Genomic DNA, 16,194 nt, shown 5'->3' with positions numbered 1-16,194 from the left:
TCTAGGTTGGTCATAACATTCCTTCCAAGGAGTAAGCCTCTTTTAATTTCAGGCTGCAATCACCATCTGCAGTGATTTTGGAACACCCAAAAAATAAAGTCTGACACTGTTTCCACTGTTTCCCCATCTATTTCCCATGAGTAATGGGACCAGATGCCATGATCTTAGTTTTCTGAATGTTGAGCTTTAAGCCAACTTTTACTTTCATCCAGAGGCTTTTTAGTTCCTCTTCACTTTCTGCCATAAGGGTGGTGTCATCTGCATATCTGAGGTTATTGATATTTCTCCCGGCAATCTTGATTCCAGCTTGTGCTTGTTCCAGCCCAGCATTTCTCATGATGTACTCTGCATATAAGTTAAATAAGCAGGGTAACGATATACAGCCTTGACGTACTCCTTTTCCTATTTGGAACCAGTCTGTGGTTCCATGTCCAGTTCTAACTGTGGCTTCCTGACCTGCAGGAAGTCACAGGTTTCTCAAGAGGTCGGTCAGGTGGTCTGGTATTCCCATCTCTTTCAGAATTTTCCACAGGTTATTGTGATCCACACAGTCAAAGGCTTTGGCATAGTCAATAAAACAGAAATAGATGTTTTTCTGGAACTCTCTTGCTTTAGTGAATATCAATTATATTATACAGATGCAAAATAAAAGTGAAACTTGCTCAGTCGTGTCCTAGTGTTTGAGACCCCATGCAAGGCCTGCCAGGCCTGCCAGGCTCCTCTCTCCGTGGAATTCTCCAGGCCAGAATACTGGACTGGGTAGCCATTCCCTTCTTCAGGGCATCTTCCCAACCCAGAGATTGAACCCAGGTCTCCCGCATTTCAGGTGGATTCTTTACCAGCTGAGCCAGAAGGGAAGTGGAAATAAAAAACTGTTTTCTTTGTGATGAGAACTCTTTGGATTTACTCTGTTAACACCTTTCACATCTACAGCAGTGCTCATTATATTAATCATGTTGTATTTTACATCCTTAGAACTTATTTATCTTACAAATGGAAGTTTGTATATTTGACTTCCTTTATCAAATAAAGCTTTTTTTTGGTTGCGTAGAGTGGCTTTGAGATCTTAGATCCCCAACCAGGAATTAAACCTGGACCTCCACCCACCCCGCCTCTCCTAACCCTGCCCCTGCAGTGGAAGTGCAGATTCCTACCGCTGGTATGTGTGCTCAGTCATTAAGTGGTGTCTGACTCTTTGGGACCCCATGAGCCACCTGGGAAGCCCCTAACCGCTGGACCACCAGGGAATTCCCTAAAGCATTTTTTGGAAATCAAGGTACATACACTGGTTTGACCTGCCTCTTGAGAAACCAATATGCAGGTCAGGAAGCAACAGTTAGAACTGGACATGGAACCACAGACTGGTTCCAAATAGGAAAAGGAGTACGTCAAGGCTGTATATTGTGACCCTGTTTATCTAACTTATATGCAGAGTACATCATGAGAAACGCTGGGCTGGAAGAAACACAAGCTGGAATCAAGATTGCCGGGAGAAATATCAATAACCTCAGATATGCAGATGACACCACCCTTATGGCAGAAAGTGAAGAGGAACTAAAAAGCCTCTTGATGAAAGTGAAAGAGGAGAGTGAGAAAGTTGGCTTAAAGCTCAACATTCAGAAAATGAAGATCATGGCATCTGGTCCCATCATTTCATGGGAAATAGATGGGGAAACAGTGGAAACAGTGTCAGACTTTATTTTTGGGGGCTCCAAAATCACTGCAGATGGTGACTGCACCCATGAAATTAAAAGACACTTACTCCTTGGAAGGAATGTTATGACCAACCTAGATAGCATATTGAAAAGCAGAGACATTACTTTGCCAACAAAGGTCCATCTAGTCAAGGCTATGGTTTTTCCAGTGGTCATGTATGGATGTGAGAGATGGACTGTGAAGAAAGCTGAGCGCCGAAGAATTGATACTTTTGAACTGTGGTGTTGGAGAAGACTCTTGAGAGTCCCTTGGACTACAAGGAGATCCAACCAATCCATTCTGAAGGAGATCAGCCCTGGGATTTCTTTGGAAGGAATGATGCTAAAGCTGAAACTGCAGTACTTTGGCCACCTCATGTGAAGAGTTGACTCATTGGAAAAGACTCTGATGCTGGGAGGGATTGGGGGCAGGAGGGCAAGGGGACGACAGAGGATGAGATGGCTGGATGGCATCACCCACTGGATGGATGTGAGTTTGAGTGAACTCCGGGAGTTGGTGATGGACAGGGAGGCCTGCTGTGCTGCAGTTCATGGGGTCGCAAAGAGTCAGACACCACTGAGGGACTGAACTGGACTGAACACTGGTTTCTAGACATAAGGCTATTGCACACTTAATAGACTATTATGTAAACATAACTTCTATATTTACTGGGAAATGAAAAATATCAAGTTACTTGCTTTGTTGCAATGGCCTAGAACAGAAGCAGAAGTATCTCTGAGGTATGCTTGTATATGGGCTTCCTCAGTGGCTCAGTGACAAAGAATTCTCCTGCAAAGCAGGAAACTCGAGTTCAACCCCTGAGTAGGGAAGATCCCCTGGAAGGGCATGGAAACCCACTCCAGAATTCTTGCCTGGAGAACTCCATGGACAGAGAGCCTGGCAGGCTACAGACGCAAAGAGACCCCTTTTGAGGTCACAAAGAGTCAGACACAGCTGAAGCAACTTAGCATGCACGCATGCCTGTATATGTAAAATAAGATAAAATGTATTTGAGAAGCAATTGAGATGTGACATCAGTTTGGTTGTAGCATCAGTAGTCTGATTGATTAACAGGCTCTCTTTGGTTTTTGGGCTCTCTTTGGGCTTCCCTGGTAGCTCAGATGGTAAAGCATCTGCCTACAATGCAGGAGACCTGGGTTCAATCCCTGGGTCAGGAAGATCCTCTGGAGAAGGAAATGGCAACCCACTCCAGTACTCTTGCCTGGAAAATCCCACGGGTGGAGGAGCATGGTAGGCTACAGTCCATGGGATCGCAGAGAGTCGGACAGGACTGAGCAACTTCACTTTCACTTTGGCTTTTATGATGGACAAGAGGTCCCAAAGAACACTGAGCTTTTGATCTTCAAATCCTGAAAATCTGTTAGAATTGTTATCTTATTGACAGAATAAAGAAGTCATAGAGATGAACTTTAGGGGAAGATGCTATAAATTTAGTTTTTACTAGATATGCAAATATGAATATCCAACATAGTTTAAAATAATAAGTATTGTACATTAAATAATGTTTTTAAATTTAACAAAACACTTTTATAATTATCTCAACTGATTGCCACAAAAATCCTTATAGTTAGTAGTCAAGACAGATATTATCATTATCATATTTATTTTGTTAACAAGATTTTAAAATGAAAACTATAGACTTGGGAACAAGATAAAATAATTTGAACCTATTGTTTTTCATCACTATTTTGATGGGTGGATATTTTGAACCCTAACTGTAACACATTGATACTTGATTCTCTACTTATGTACATAAACATTTTATCCTTATGGAAAATTGATAAATTTTTATTTTTAAATAAATTTTCTTTTTAGAATAAATCCATTAAACCAATTTATTTCTGTAATCAACCTGTTGTACACCAAAGTTAAATAATTTTATTTCCATTGTCACTTTTCATTTACTAAAAAGTTTTAATTTGGGATCATTTATTTGCCATGGAAATTTATGAGAATAATTTGATTCCTAAGTCAATTTTTATCAAAATTGAATTTTTAATGGTTATAATTTCTGATGCCTTGGGTTTTGGTCATTATTCTATCAAGATGAATTTTCATCTTGGAATTTTCATCATTATATTGTATCTATAACTATTATATACAAATATTTCAATAAGATATTATTCTTCACCTACTTGTGATTTTTTCATGTGCAGTTATATCCTTTGTTGATTCTATTTTTTTGTGTCAATTGTTTGTTCACTTATTAGGGAAAATCAAGCTAAAATGGTAACATCAAAATAGTTTGCTTTGAGTTGAGTGCTATCTGCATTTAAGTAATACTTATTGCAAAATCTGGAATAATACTCACTTTAGAGAGAGAGAAAAAAAAATGAACCAAGAAGGGATTTGGAGATCACTAAATTTTAAGCATCATATGTGAGAATCTCTAGAAACCAATATTTCCTCAACAGATTATATTTTCTACATCATTGCACTTCCTTTATGTTATGAAATAATGAGTGAAACCTACCCTTTCCAACCAACTGGCATTGGTTCAGAAGTCCTGAGTTGAATGAGGCAAGAAATCATTTCATTGCTATAAGGAATTTCAGCTGAAGAATTTAACATTGAAAAATTGATGGAATCAGATGGAATTTCAAAAGATGCTCATTTGAATTGCTTGCAAAATAATCTCTCAGTAACTACATTCAAATTTTGATACACCACCATTTAAATCATCTGAAGTCTTAGACTAGTTTCTTCACATCTTCCAATATAATAATTTTATGCCTTTTTAAAAAATACCTCTAATTTTCTAGCAACATTAATGACTTATTTGTATTTAGCATATGGAGAGATTAGGGCATTAAGATAATTACTGCCTGTGACATTGTGAGAAACTAAAAAAGCTTCACTTAGAAAGACAATAACTTGAAGTTTAAGAGCATAGGTTTTACAGTCAGATAGGTGTTTATTCAAGTGCTTTGTTTGCCATATACTGGAAGGAACTCTCTCTTAAGACCCCAATTTCCCCATTAATGAAGATAATCATAGCTCCTTCTTCATTGATTCTTACAAGGATTAAGTAAGATAATGTATACACGGCATTCAAGCTAATGTAAGCAGTATATCAGATACTTAATAAATGATATTTAACTGAAAATTACAATAATGTATATTCTAAATGTTTTAAAATATTTCAAGCACTTCTGAGACATTAATTTGGCACTGGATTGTATGTCTTTGATATTATCATAAGCACTGCTTCCTATCAGGATAAACACGGACTGTAGAATCAAGCCAATGGCACGATAAAATACCACTATTGTACATGTTACTACATATACAATTTTTTTTCTTTTATTTTTAAACTTTACAATATTGTATTGGTTTTGCCAAATATCGAAATGAATGCACCACAGGTATACATGTGTTCCCCATCCTGAACCCTCCCCCCTCCTCCCTCTCCATACCATCCCTCTGGGTCGTCCTAGTGCACCAGCCCCAAGCATCCAGTATCGTGCATCGAACCTGGACTGGCCACTCGTTTCATATATGATATTATACGTATTTCAATGCCATTCTCTCACATCATCCCACCCTCTCCCTCTCCCACAGAGTCCAAAAGACTGTTCTACACATCAGTGTCTCTTTAAAATATTCTTGTGAAAGGAGACTATGGAGATTTTATGCAGATACTTTCTGGTGGAACGGATTTCATTTATTTATTTTTTTTGGCTGAACTGAGTCTTCCACCACGTGTGGCCTTTCACTGGTTCCAGCGAGTGGGGCTGCTCTCTAGCTGTGGTATGTGGGCTTCTTCTCACTGCCGTGGCTTCTCTCATTGCAGAACACGGGCTCTAGGCACACAGGCTTAGGCGCTCCTTGGCATGTGGGATCTTCCCAGACAGGGATTGAACCGCATCTCCCGCATGGCAAGGTGGAAGCCCCCTGATTTCATATTTTAACTCTAGTGAGTGATACCAAATATTTCCTACATTGTATTTTAAATTAATTGATTTTCAAATTATCATTCTAAACTGTATGTAAGATCTTTAAAGTAAACATTTTTGACATTCATTTTTCTAAACTACAGCATGTGTATTATCTGTACAGGTCTTTAGAAAAATTTTTGCTGTTTTTAAGTGAAATAAATAGTTGAACACTGTTGCCTAGAGTAAATCTTCAGTTCCACAATATAGTACAGAATATTTCTTAGCCTTTATATACATGGGGAATTATTTTAACATCAAGATAAAATAATTAAGATAACTATTGAAGAAAAAATTTAAGACTTTACAAGATTCAACCTAATCTTACAGTTTCAATATTAATTCATTGTACCCTTGAAGAATTATAAAAGGATATTGGATTTAAAGCTAAAAATAGGAAGCTCTGGGTTTTTAATTATTCCTTGAAATGTAATTAAGTTATCATAAAAGTCCAATCTTACCTCAGTTGGCAATGAAATAGTATCCATCACTAATAAGTATATATTTAAAAAACATTTTTCTCAAGGTGATAGAGAAGAGATACTATAAACAAGAGGAAAAATAAACTACTGAAATAGACAATTATATTTGAAACAATAATTTCAAATTATAGGGAAACCTCATTGATATATACAACCCTTGGAAAAACCAATGTGAATTGACAAAAACTATAAACTCTAATAAAAAATGCAGATATATTACTTTCAAATTCACACTGTACATTTAGCTGCTAATAAAAGCACTTCTAAGTAACAGATTTTCATTGCATGCTTTAATAAATAGGTGGGAATCATTTGAAATTAGTTAGACCCATTTGTATCACACAATGTGTTAAAATCTTTAAGAACAGCTTGGTTAAAAGCCTCAAGCAATCTTGTTTACACTATTAGCAAATCTAGCTTCATAGATCATACAAAAGTAAATTTCAGCCTAGCCTAGTTCAAATTATCATAAATTCTGAATTACATTCAGCATTTTAAAGCTGGAAGGGACCTCAGAGATCTCCTAGTAAAGTCTGTAATAATCAGGTTTTCTTGGCTGTTCCATCTAAAATACAAGCCATATGTATAAACAAATTCTAAACATTGTTGACTATTTTCAAAAATGTTACTGACACTGCATTGTTACTTCAATATGGTATATCTTTTCAAACTTATCAGTAGTTTCAACATGTTATTCGGGGATGTTTTGTCTGGGTGATTTTAAATTATTAGCAGTGTGTTCCATTGTTTCTATTATTTGTCTTAGCTTTTGTTTTCTTGTCCCACTCTGGTCTAGAAAGTTCAGGAGTAACCGTCTTCACCCTAATAGTTTGAATAGACCCAATATGCAAACAATATAGCCAACCATTTCAAGAAGTTATAAAAAAGTCAAAACAGAACTATTACCCTGATCTGAAATCACTAGCGCTGGGAGCCACCATGTGGCTTTCTACACACATGAGAGAAAGCTTGTAATTTCACTCCTGTACTCTGTTCTGCTTAGGTGTATTTTATATTGTAAGAAAACCAGAGAAACCTGTACATGCAATATTGTTAAACAATACACTATAATTCCCAAGATATTTCTTATTTTCTTGCCAGACTCCCTAACTGTATGAGACTTTTCTGGAACTGACAGGAAGGTTATCAAAATTTGCCGTCACTTCTAGGAGGAAAAAGTGGGGCTTTTGACCTTCAAGCACCACCTGCCTAGTCACCCTGTTTCTCAATATAACCTACTTTATGTATTCAAGCAATAAAGATGTACTGAGCATAAAGTAGGTGCCCAGCACATGCTAGGTTGCCAAGAGGAATACAAAAGATGTTAGATACAGTTTCTGACCTCACAGAGTTTTCTGTCTATGGAGTTTTGTGAAGCAGCTAAATTACAAGGTATAATAGGGTGGGTTAATTACTAGAGGAGTGGTATGATTAATGTTACAAGAAAGGGGAGATCAGGGCTTCCTTGGTGGCTAAGTGGTAAAAATCCCAAAGGAAATCAGTCCTGAATATTCACTGGGAAGGACCGACGCTGAAGTTGAAGCTCCAATACTTTGCCCACCTGATGTGAAGAACTAACTTACTGGAAAAGACTGGGGAAGATTGAAAGCAGGAGGAGAAGGGAACAACAGAGGATGAGATGGTTGGGTGGCATCACCGACTCGATGGACATGAGTTTGAGCAAGCTCCAGGAGATGATGAAGGACAGGGAAGCCTGGCATGCTGCAGTCCGTGGGGTCACAAAGAGTTGGATACGACTGAGTGACTCAATTTAAGTAGTAAAGAATCTGCCTGCCAATGCAGAAGACATGGGTTTGATCCTTGATCTGGTAAGATCCCACAAGCTGCAGGACAACTTAGCCCGTGTGCCACAACTATTGAGCCTGTGCTCTAGAGCCCAGGAGCTGCACCTACTGAAGCCCAAGCACCCAAGAGCCTGAATTCTGCATCAAGAGAAGCCACTGCAATGAAAAACCCACACACCAAAATGAAAGAGTAGACTCTGTTTGCTGTGACAAGAGATAAGCCCACACAGCAATGAAAACCCAGCACAGTCAAAAATAAATATATAAAATTATTTTTAAAAAACAAAAGAAAGAAAATGGAGGAGAAAGAAAATTCCCCAAATCATTAAAAAAAAAAAAAAAAAAGACATTGGCATGGACTCAACGTCACAACGGTGCCTTTAAGAAGATAAATCTAGATCTGGACTTACTAGAATAGGTAGGATTTTCTGTACTGCGGAAATAATATCAGGCCATCCAGATGTAAAGAATTTCTAAATGTACGAAAGACAAGAAAATAATTCTTAAAATGCAAAAATGAATACTCTCTGCTATTAAATTTAATTAAAGATTCACTTTTTCAGTTGTATAAAGTACATTTCATGTGCTAAATAGCCACATATAGCTAGTGGTTGGAGTACTAGATGGTTTTGCAAATTAAGAATATTTCTATCATCCTAGAAAGTTCCATAGGACAGCTTTGTGTAATAGTTCATAACAAGATTAACCTGTAAGAGGTGGCAGGCATAGGGTGAAAAGGAAGGGAAGCTCGGCTCAAGTCTCAGAAAATTTACTTTGAGGGTCAGTGACCAAAGGCAGAAAATGAGTCCTGTTCCATGTGGTTTCCCAGATAAATGTGAAAATAAACCTCTAATCTTCATTGACCATGAAAAGAAACATGTTCAAGACTTCAAACCTTTTCATAATGAAAGAAAAGAAGAGCTATGACAATTAAATGCAATGCATGATTCTGGATTGTATCCTTAATGGGGACAGGAAGGAGGTGAGCTATGAAGGATCTTAATGAGATAATTGATGAATTTTGGACCGTGGATTCATGATGTCTCTAGTGTAGTTTCAAATATTTGAAGGAAAATATGCATATGTGTATAAATATAGAGATGGAAGAGGATGATAAAGTAAATGGGGAAACATATAGGTAATTGGTGAATTTAGGCATAAGTTTCTTGTGCTATTTTAGCAACTTTTCAAAATTTAGAAATTATATCAAAGTTAATATTTAAATTTTAGTTAAAGCTAAGAGTCATCACATTTCTCTCCAAAAAATTTAATGCTGGGCTATTATCTGATTCAGAGTAATCAAAACAATAGATATTAAAGAAAAAATAAAAGTACTTTGGAATCTATCATACCAGCTAGGAATTAGAAAAGTGATTTTTCAGATATAAATATCTTTAAGGAGGATAACTATACACCTCAGAGTTGAACAATATAGGTTAAACTAATTATAAATATTGACATTCCTGGTGGCTCAGTGGTAAAGACCCTATCTGCCAATGCAGGAGATGCAGGTTTGATCCCTGGGTTGGGAAATCCCTTGAAGAAGGAAATGGCTACCTACTCCAGTATTCTTGCCGGGAAAACCCCATGGACAGAGGAGCATGGCAGGCTACAGTCCATGGGGTCGCAAAAGAATTAGACATGACTTAGCGACTAAACAACAGCTGTCTATACTAATGACATAAAGATTATTTCTTTTTTTCTGAAATAAAACCAAGAAAAAATATAAAGTTTCATTTTCTGAAAATCCATGAAGCAGTCATAAATTAGACAAGTGATGGAGTATTTTATTTCAAGTCAGAAGATACAAATTCAAATTTAATTCTTATTAACTGTGGGATTTTGAGAGAATCAATTTACCTTCTTAACAGTGTCCTAATCTAAAACAAATCTATTCACCATATAGACCTCATTAAAGAGCAAAAGTTAGTTTGAAAAAGGCCAATCTATTGTCTTACATATGAAAACTTTGTCAAGCGTAATATCTCAGCCATGTAGATATATTTTTTAGCCACCTCTCAAGTCCTAATTAGTTGCTAGATCAGTGGACCTAAGAAAAGATTCCATCTGAGCTGTGAGATGAAGAATGAGGCATGAGAAATATGTTTACTAGAGATGGCAATGGCACCCCACTCCAGTACTCTTGCCTGGAAAATCCCATGGACGGAGGGCCTGGTGGGCTGTAGTCCATGGGTCGCTAAAGTCGGACACGACTGAGCAACTTCACTTTCACTTTTCACTTTCATGCATTGGAGAAGGAAATGGCAACCCACTCCAGTGTTCTTGCCTGGAGAATCCCAGGGACGGGGAGCCTCATGGGCTGCCGTCTATGGGGTCGCACAGAGTCAGACACGACTAAAGCGACTTAGTAGCAGCAGAGATGGGAAGGCAATGCACCCCACTCCAGTACTCTTGCCCAGAAAATCCCATGGACAGAGGAGCCTTGTAGGCTGCAGTCCATGGGGTTGCTATGAGTCGGACACGACTGAGCGACTTCACTTTCACTTTTCACTTTCATGCATTGGAGAAGGAAATGGCAACCCACTCCAGTGTTCTTGCCTGGAGAATCCCAGGGACAGAGGAGCCTGGTGGGCTGCCTTCTATGGGGTCACACAGAGTCGGACACAACTGAAGCGACTTAGCAGCAGCAGAGATGGGAAAGAGTGGAGACTTGCAGAGAAACAAATGAAAAAATGTCTGGCTTACAGAATCATTCTACCAATGCCTTACATAAAAGAACTCCAGATACTCTGATATAAAAAGAGCAACAAAAAATCCTAACATCATATTTTGCCATGAACTTCCCAACTTTGGGTTTTTAATTCTGATTCTCTGAGATTGATTTGGAGCAACTTTTCAAATAACTTGTTTTAAAGTTATGTACATGTTATTTTTCTGACTACAAATGCATCTGAAACCATTAGGTCACAATAATTATCTATTCAAAATTCTTAGATGTTTTTCATTGTCTTAGAATATTTACTTGTAGTATCTGAAACTAGCTGGATATATTTTTCCTTAGTGGATAATCCTTTATTGTCCTTTTCCCTCACTATTTGGATACTTGACAATTTTTAAATTAGAATTCATTTCTTTTGCAATTCAAAAAGTTTTCAGTATGAGATTCTCTGTCCTCTTTATTGTTTTATCTTCAATTTAGTAAAGCCACTCAAATCTCCATATGCCAATTAATCAGTCAAGTTTTCTTCTATCATATCTTTATTTACTGTTTCTGTTTCTTATGTTTGGGTTCCCTGGCAAGAACACTAATTAGTCAGATATAGAAGCTCCATTTTAGGTCGAATTAACTATCATGTTGTCTTTCATAATTTTTATCTCTTTAGCCTTTTGTGTACATTCTAGGAGAGCTTCTCAAGCCCATATTCCACATCACTGATTCATACTTCTGTATTATTATTACTACGTTCAATGCTCTCAATACCTTTTAAAATGTGGACCTCAAACTTCCTGTTTTGCATTTTACATTTATTGAAATTCTTTCACTTAAATATATCCCATTTTTATCTCACTCTGTTCTTTATTGCCTGCTGTTCCTGCTTCAATGGGGCTCATTGTTCTTGCATTTTATTGAGTAGAGCCAAAAGTTTCAGAATGTTTTCTTGATTCTTACAAGATATCACTTTAAGAAACATATTCTTTCTCTGAGCCTTCAAGTTGGTAATTCTTTTCCCTTATTCCATGGTATTTCATTGTTGTTGTTACATATTGTTTTGCTTTTTTCTTCTCTTTACAAACTATCGAATGGGGCACTTTGTAAACTCTGTGAGTCTCCTAATATAGAATGGATGAATCACCTTAAGTCACAATCTCTAATGAATTGGTGACAACAAAATCTCCTTCTCAGATTCACACCTAGAAAGGAAGTTAATGTGCCAGATTAAAATATGATTCTTAGCTCCTAGCAGTCATTCACTCTATTGAATTGAATTAATTAATTGAAGTGGCCACTTCTATTTTTTCTGTTCACATCTCATGAGGATGAGATGGTTGGATGGCATCACCAACTCAATGGACATGAGTCTGAGCAAGCTCCGGGAGATGGTGAAGGACAGGGAAGCCTGGCGTGCTGTAATCCATGGCGTCACAAAGAGTCAGACATGACTGAGAAACTGAACAACAACATCTATTTTACCTCTGGTGTTTTCTTCTGAAACTTTGAGAAAGTGTAATAGACAACAAACTAAAAGTCTATCCATCCACTGTTTCTGAATGTTCCTGTCACCATCTGCACACCTTTGTCGTGAGCAGTCAGCAGTCCCTCTCCATACCTTCTGCTCAGCTGTTTCTGAAAGATGTTCTTTCTGAAGAGTGAGAAAGGTGGCAACAGGGAAATTGGGAGACGTCTGATAATAGACCTGTACATACTTCAGAATCAACACCTGGATAGTCTTTTTATGGGTTACTATATACCCTGAATATAGACCCAGAAAACATAAACTATCAATAAAATGTATCTTCCTGTCACTTTTAAGTATTCCCTTTGTCTGGAGAGACACCTGAGAATACCATGAAAACTGACCCACTATTGGTTAGCAGAAGTTCCTCCCAGATTCTAGTCTTAGGCTCTTTGAGACTTGATTCGATGTTTTGTCTTTTTAGTGTTTTCTAAGTATTTTAAGGCGTAATTGGTGAAAGTTACATATTAGGACTGTTTTAAATAACTTATTCAAGACGTTCTTTCATTACTAATAGCCTCTTAAAGACTTTACTTTCAACTGATAAGTATCATCTGCCTAAATAGTATTACCACTATAAACCTTCCAAAACACTCAGTATATTCTGTACACCACAGGAAATTGTTGCTATTCTTGTTGGTGTTGAAAATTCCACTGACCTCCGTCTTTTGCCTCATTTTTATTTGTCTCACAAAACTAGTAATTTTAATAATTTTATTCAAATCTATTATTCTTTGAGCCTTTCTATTCATTCATTATTTTTCTATATAGCTATTTATGCAGTAAACATTTATTAGGTAGTTACTGAAGGAGAAGAAAGCCTCAGAGGATGAGGTGGCTGGATGACATGACCGACGCAACGGACATGAACCTGGGGAAATGGTGAGGGATGGGAAGGCCTGGTGTGCTGCAGTCCATGGGGTTGTGAAGAGTCGAACACAACTGGGCGACTGAACAACAGCAACAGTGCAGACTAAGCACTTTGATAGACCCTGAAAATATGGATATATAGGTTCTGCGTCCAAGAACTTATGATGGAATCATGAAGACAAGGATGAAACAAATCCACATACAATGCTGTAATAAATCTTTCTGAAGGTATCTTTGGCATGAAAAATATCTGAATACTAGTGTCAAGTAGCATCTGATTCTAATATGTTTAAAGTTATTTTTATCAATTACTTAGATTCAAAATTTCATTTTAAACATTGTCCTTGGGACTGTGACTTCTTTGTTTAATTCAAATCATTTTAATCAGCATTTAGTAATGTCAACTGTGAGCCAGACACTTCACTTGGCATTGTTTGGAATCCAAAGCTAATTAGGGAAAAATTTAAACCCTTAGTTTCTTAGTCCATTCGGGGTGCTTTAACAAAATACTACAGACTGTGTGGCTTATAAACAGAAATTTAGTTCTGGGGGCTGGAAGTTCAAGTTCAAGGTGCCAGCATGGTCATGTTTTCTTGAGAATCCTCTTCCTGGTGCTTCTAGCTGTGCCTTCTTACTCAGTCCTTACACGGTGGAAGACGCAAAAGATTTCTGTAGAGTCTCTTCTATGAGAACACTGATTCCATTCATGAAGGCTCCACCCTCCTGACCTCTCAAAGACCCCTGCTTCTAATACCATTACATTAGGCATTAGGATTTCAAGATTTTGGTGGGACACAAATACGCAGACTATAGCAAGCAGGGACTAGCTAAGCTAAGCTAAGTCACTTCAGTCGTGTCCGACTCTGTGCAACCCCGCAGACGGCAGCCCACCAGGCTCCCCCGTCCCTGGGATTCTCCAGGCAAGAAGATTGGAGTGGGTTGCCATTTCCTTCTCCAATGCATGAAAGTGAAAAGTGAAAGTGAAGTTGCTCCGTCGTATCCGACTCTTAGCGACCCCATTGACTGCAGCCTACCAGGCTCCTCCATCCATGGGATTTTCCAGGCAAGAGTACTGGAGTCGGGTGCCATTGCCTTCTCCGAGTAGGGACTACAGACTGACTATAATTAACTTTCATTAAAGAACACAAATGTATGGCAGAAATGACCACAATATTGTAAAGTAATTAGCCTCCAATTTAAATAAATGCATTGAATAATAATAATAAAAAAAGAACATAAAGTGTTATAGAGAGATAAAGAGCAGATTACAACAAGAATGACCCTTCATCAAAGAGTAAAAGATTGAGCTAGGCCATATTGAATATGAATATAACTGTTACCATTTATTGAGAAGTTTCTATATGCTAGTTACTGTAGCATGTAATGTTTCCTGTACATTATCTCTAATCTTATAAAATGGGACTATTTTTAACTTTACATTTTCTGTATCAGTTCACAGAGCCTAACAAATGGAATCACATGCATTGAAATTTTGCTTGAAAATCTGAATACCCATTTCTTGGGCGCAGGGTATGGGGGAGGTTAAATGGGAGACATTTAGGCAATTGAATCCTAAAAGAAAGACAGGAAAGACCATGATCTGAATTAAATGTAGTACCTTTGGCAGATTTCATCACCTATCTACTTGGCTTACAGCCACATAGAGATGTAAACTTTGCAACCAGTGTGCAGACTCGAAAAGAAATACTTTGAGGATTATAAATTGTCATCCTCTTTTGAATTATATATATCATCCCTCTAAAAGAATTCAATCAAGATAAACATGTTTGTCTCTGAAATGTGAAGAGGTAACAAATGCTTTCCACATAAAAATTAAATACTGTTTTTAAAACAAAAATCTTGTTATCAAGATGTATTAGCAATGGCCAAGGCTGTGGTTGGCTCAGGTTCCTAAAACATGCTATCATTTTAAGGCCTCAGATAAGTTTTCTCTTAGCAGTGGCTGATGATTCTGTTCAACACCTGGAAACCTGAAACACAAATGTACAATTGTGAAGGAGAAATTGGATCTAGGAATGCAAACTTACAAAACTGGCAGTTGAGGCAAAGGGTTGATTGCTTAGCTTGTAATTCATAAGAACAGAACAAATTTGTTGTAATATTTATATAGGTAAAAAATTAGCAAATATTTTGGAAAATCATTTAGAATATTGCAACATTTAAAGTTTAATTTTGTCACCCAACTTAAGCTGAGGACACACTGATCCTATGGATTGATTCAGAAGAAACGTGTCAAGCCGGTGTTGATTTTTGAGGGGAGGTGGGGCGGAAAGGGGTGGGATGATTTCTGTCATATACACTAAAGTGTCTCCTATTACAATACTACTTGTTTTCTTAAGTTTATTACCCACCCTAGGTCGCTCTAAATGAAAATTCATATCCATTTCTTTCTAGAGGTATCATTGTCCTTTTTAAAAAACGTTTTTTCATGAAAAAAATCATCAGCGGATTATAGCTTGGTGTGGTTGTTTAACAGTTAAATAAATTAGGAAAGGACATTTAAAATACTGCATTTTCCCCCCAGCTGCTTGGAGGAACATGAAAGTGGAGCGTACTACTTTGTTCGGGAAGTGATTTTGTTTTAAAGTGATGAAAATTTTCTTTCACATGAGTACTAACAACATGATACTCATTTTGTTTTAGATTCTACTGAAAATAAACTCTGAAAAATTATAAAAATAATCTTGGCGCCTCCTCTTATTCTTTTCATCTTATTGAAGTATTGAAAATTAGACTATTTGGTTTCACTTTCTGCTTCCTTTGAATTAGAAGAAGGCTATTTTGCCATTTCTACTCTGTGAGGGAACTGCTAACACCATTAATCTCTTTAAGGATTATTCTTCTCTCCAATTTGTTTACAAAATGGTAAAATAAACTAAACACTGTTATTAAAGCTCCTCTGTTCTTATCGGGTTAAATTTACAGGCTCTAAATTTAGTGATATTTTAAAAGCAGAGGCTGTGTTTCCCTTAAAAAGACATTGATACTCTGATCAAAAAAAAAGAAAAGTAATGACATTCTTCTTAAGAATCTTTTTTATTTAACATAGTGAAATTTGTAAGTCAAGCACTAGTTCAACATAAGATAAAGTTGTTTAATCAATCATGGCAACTTTTTGTTAAGATCCGAATCCCTTCAGTCTGTTCATCGAAGCGCAATAGTTATTTTT

This window comes from Bos mutus, chromosome 5, assembly GCF_027580195.1.
Source record: "Bos mutus isolate GX-2022 chromosome 5, NWIPB_WYAK_1.1, whole genome shotgun sequence".
NCBI lineage: Eukaryota > Metazoa > Chordata > Mammalia > Artiodactyla > Bovidae > Bos > Bos mutus.
This window is presented reverse-complemented; position numbering follows the sequence as displayed.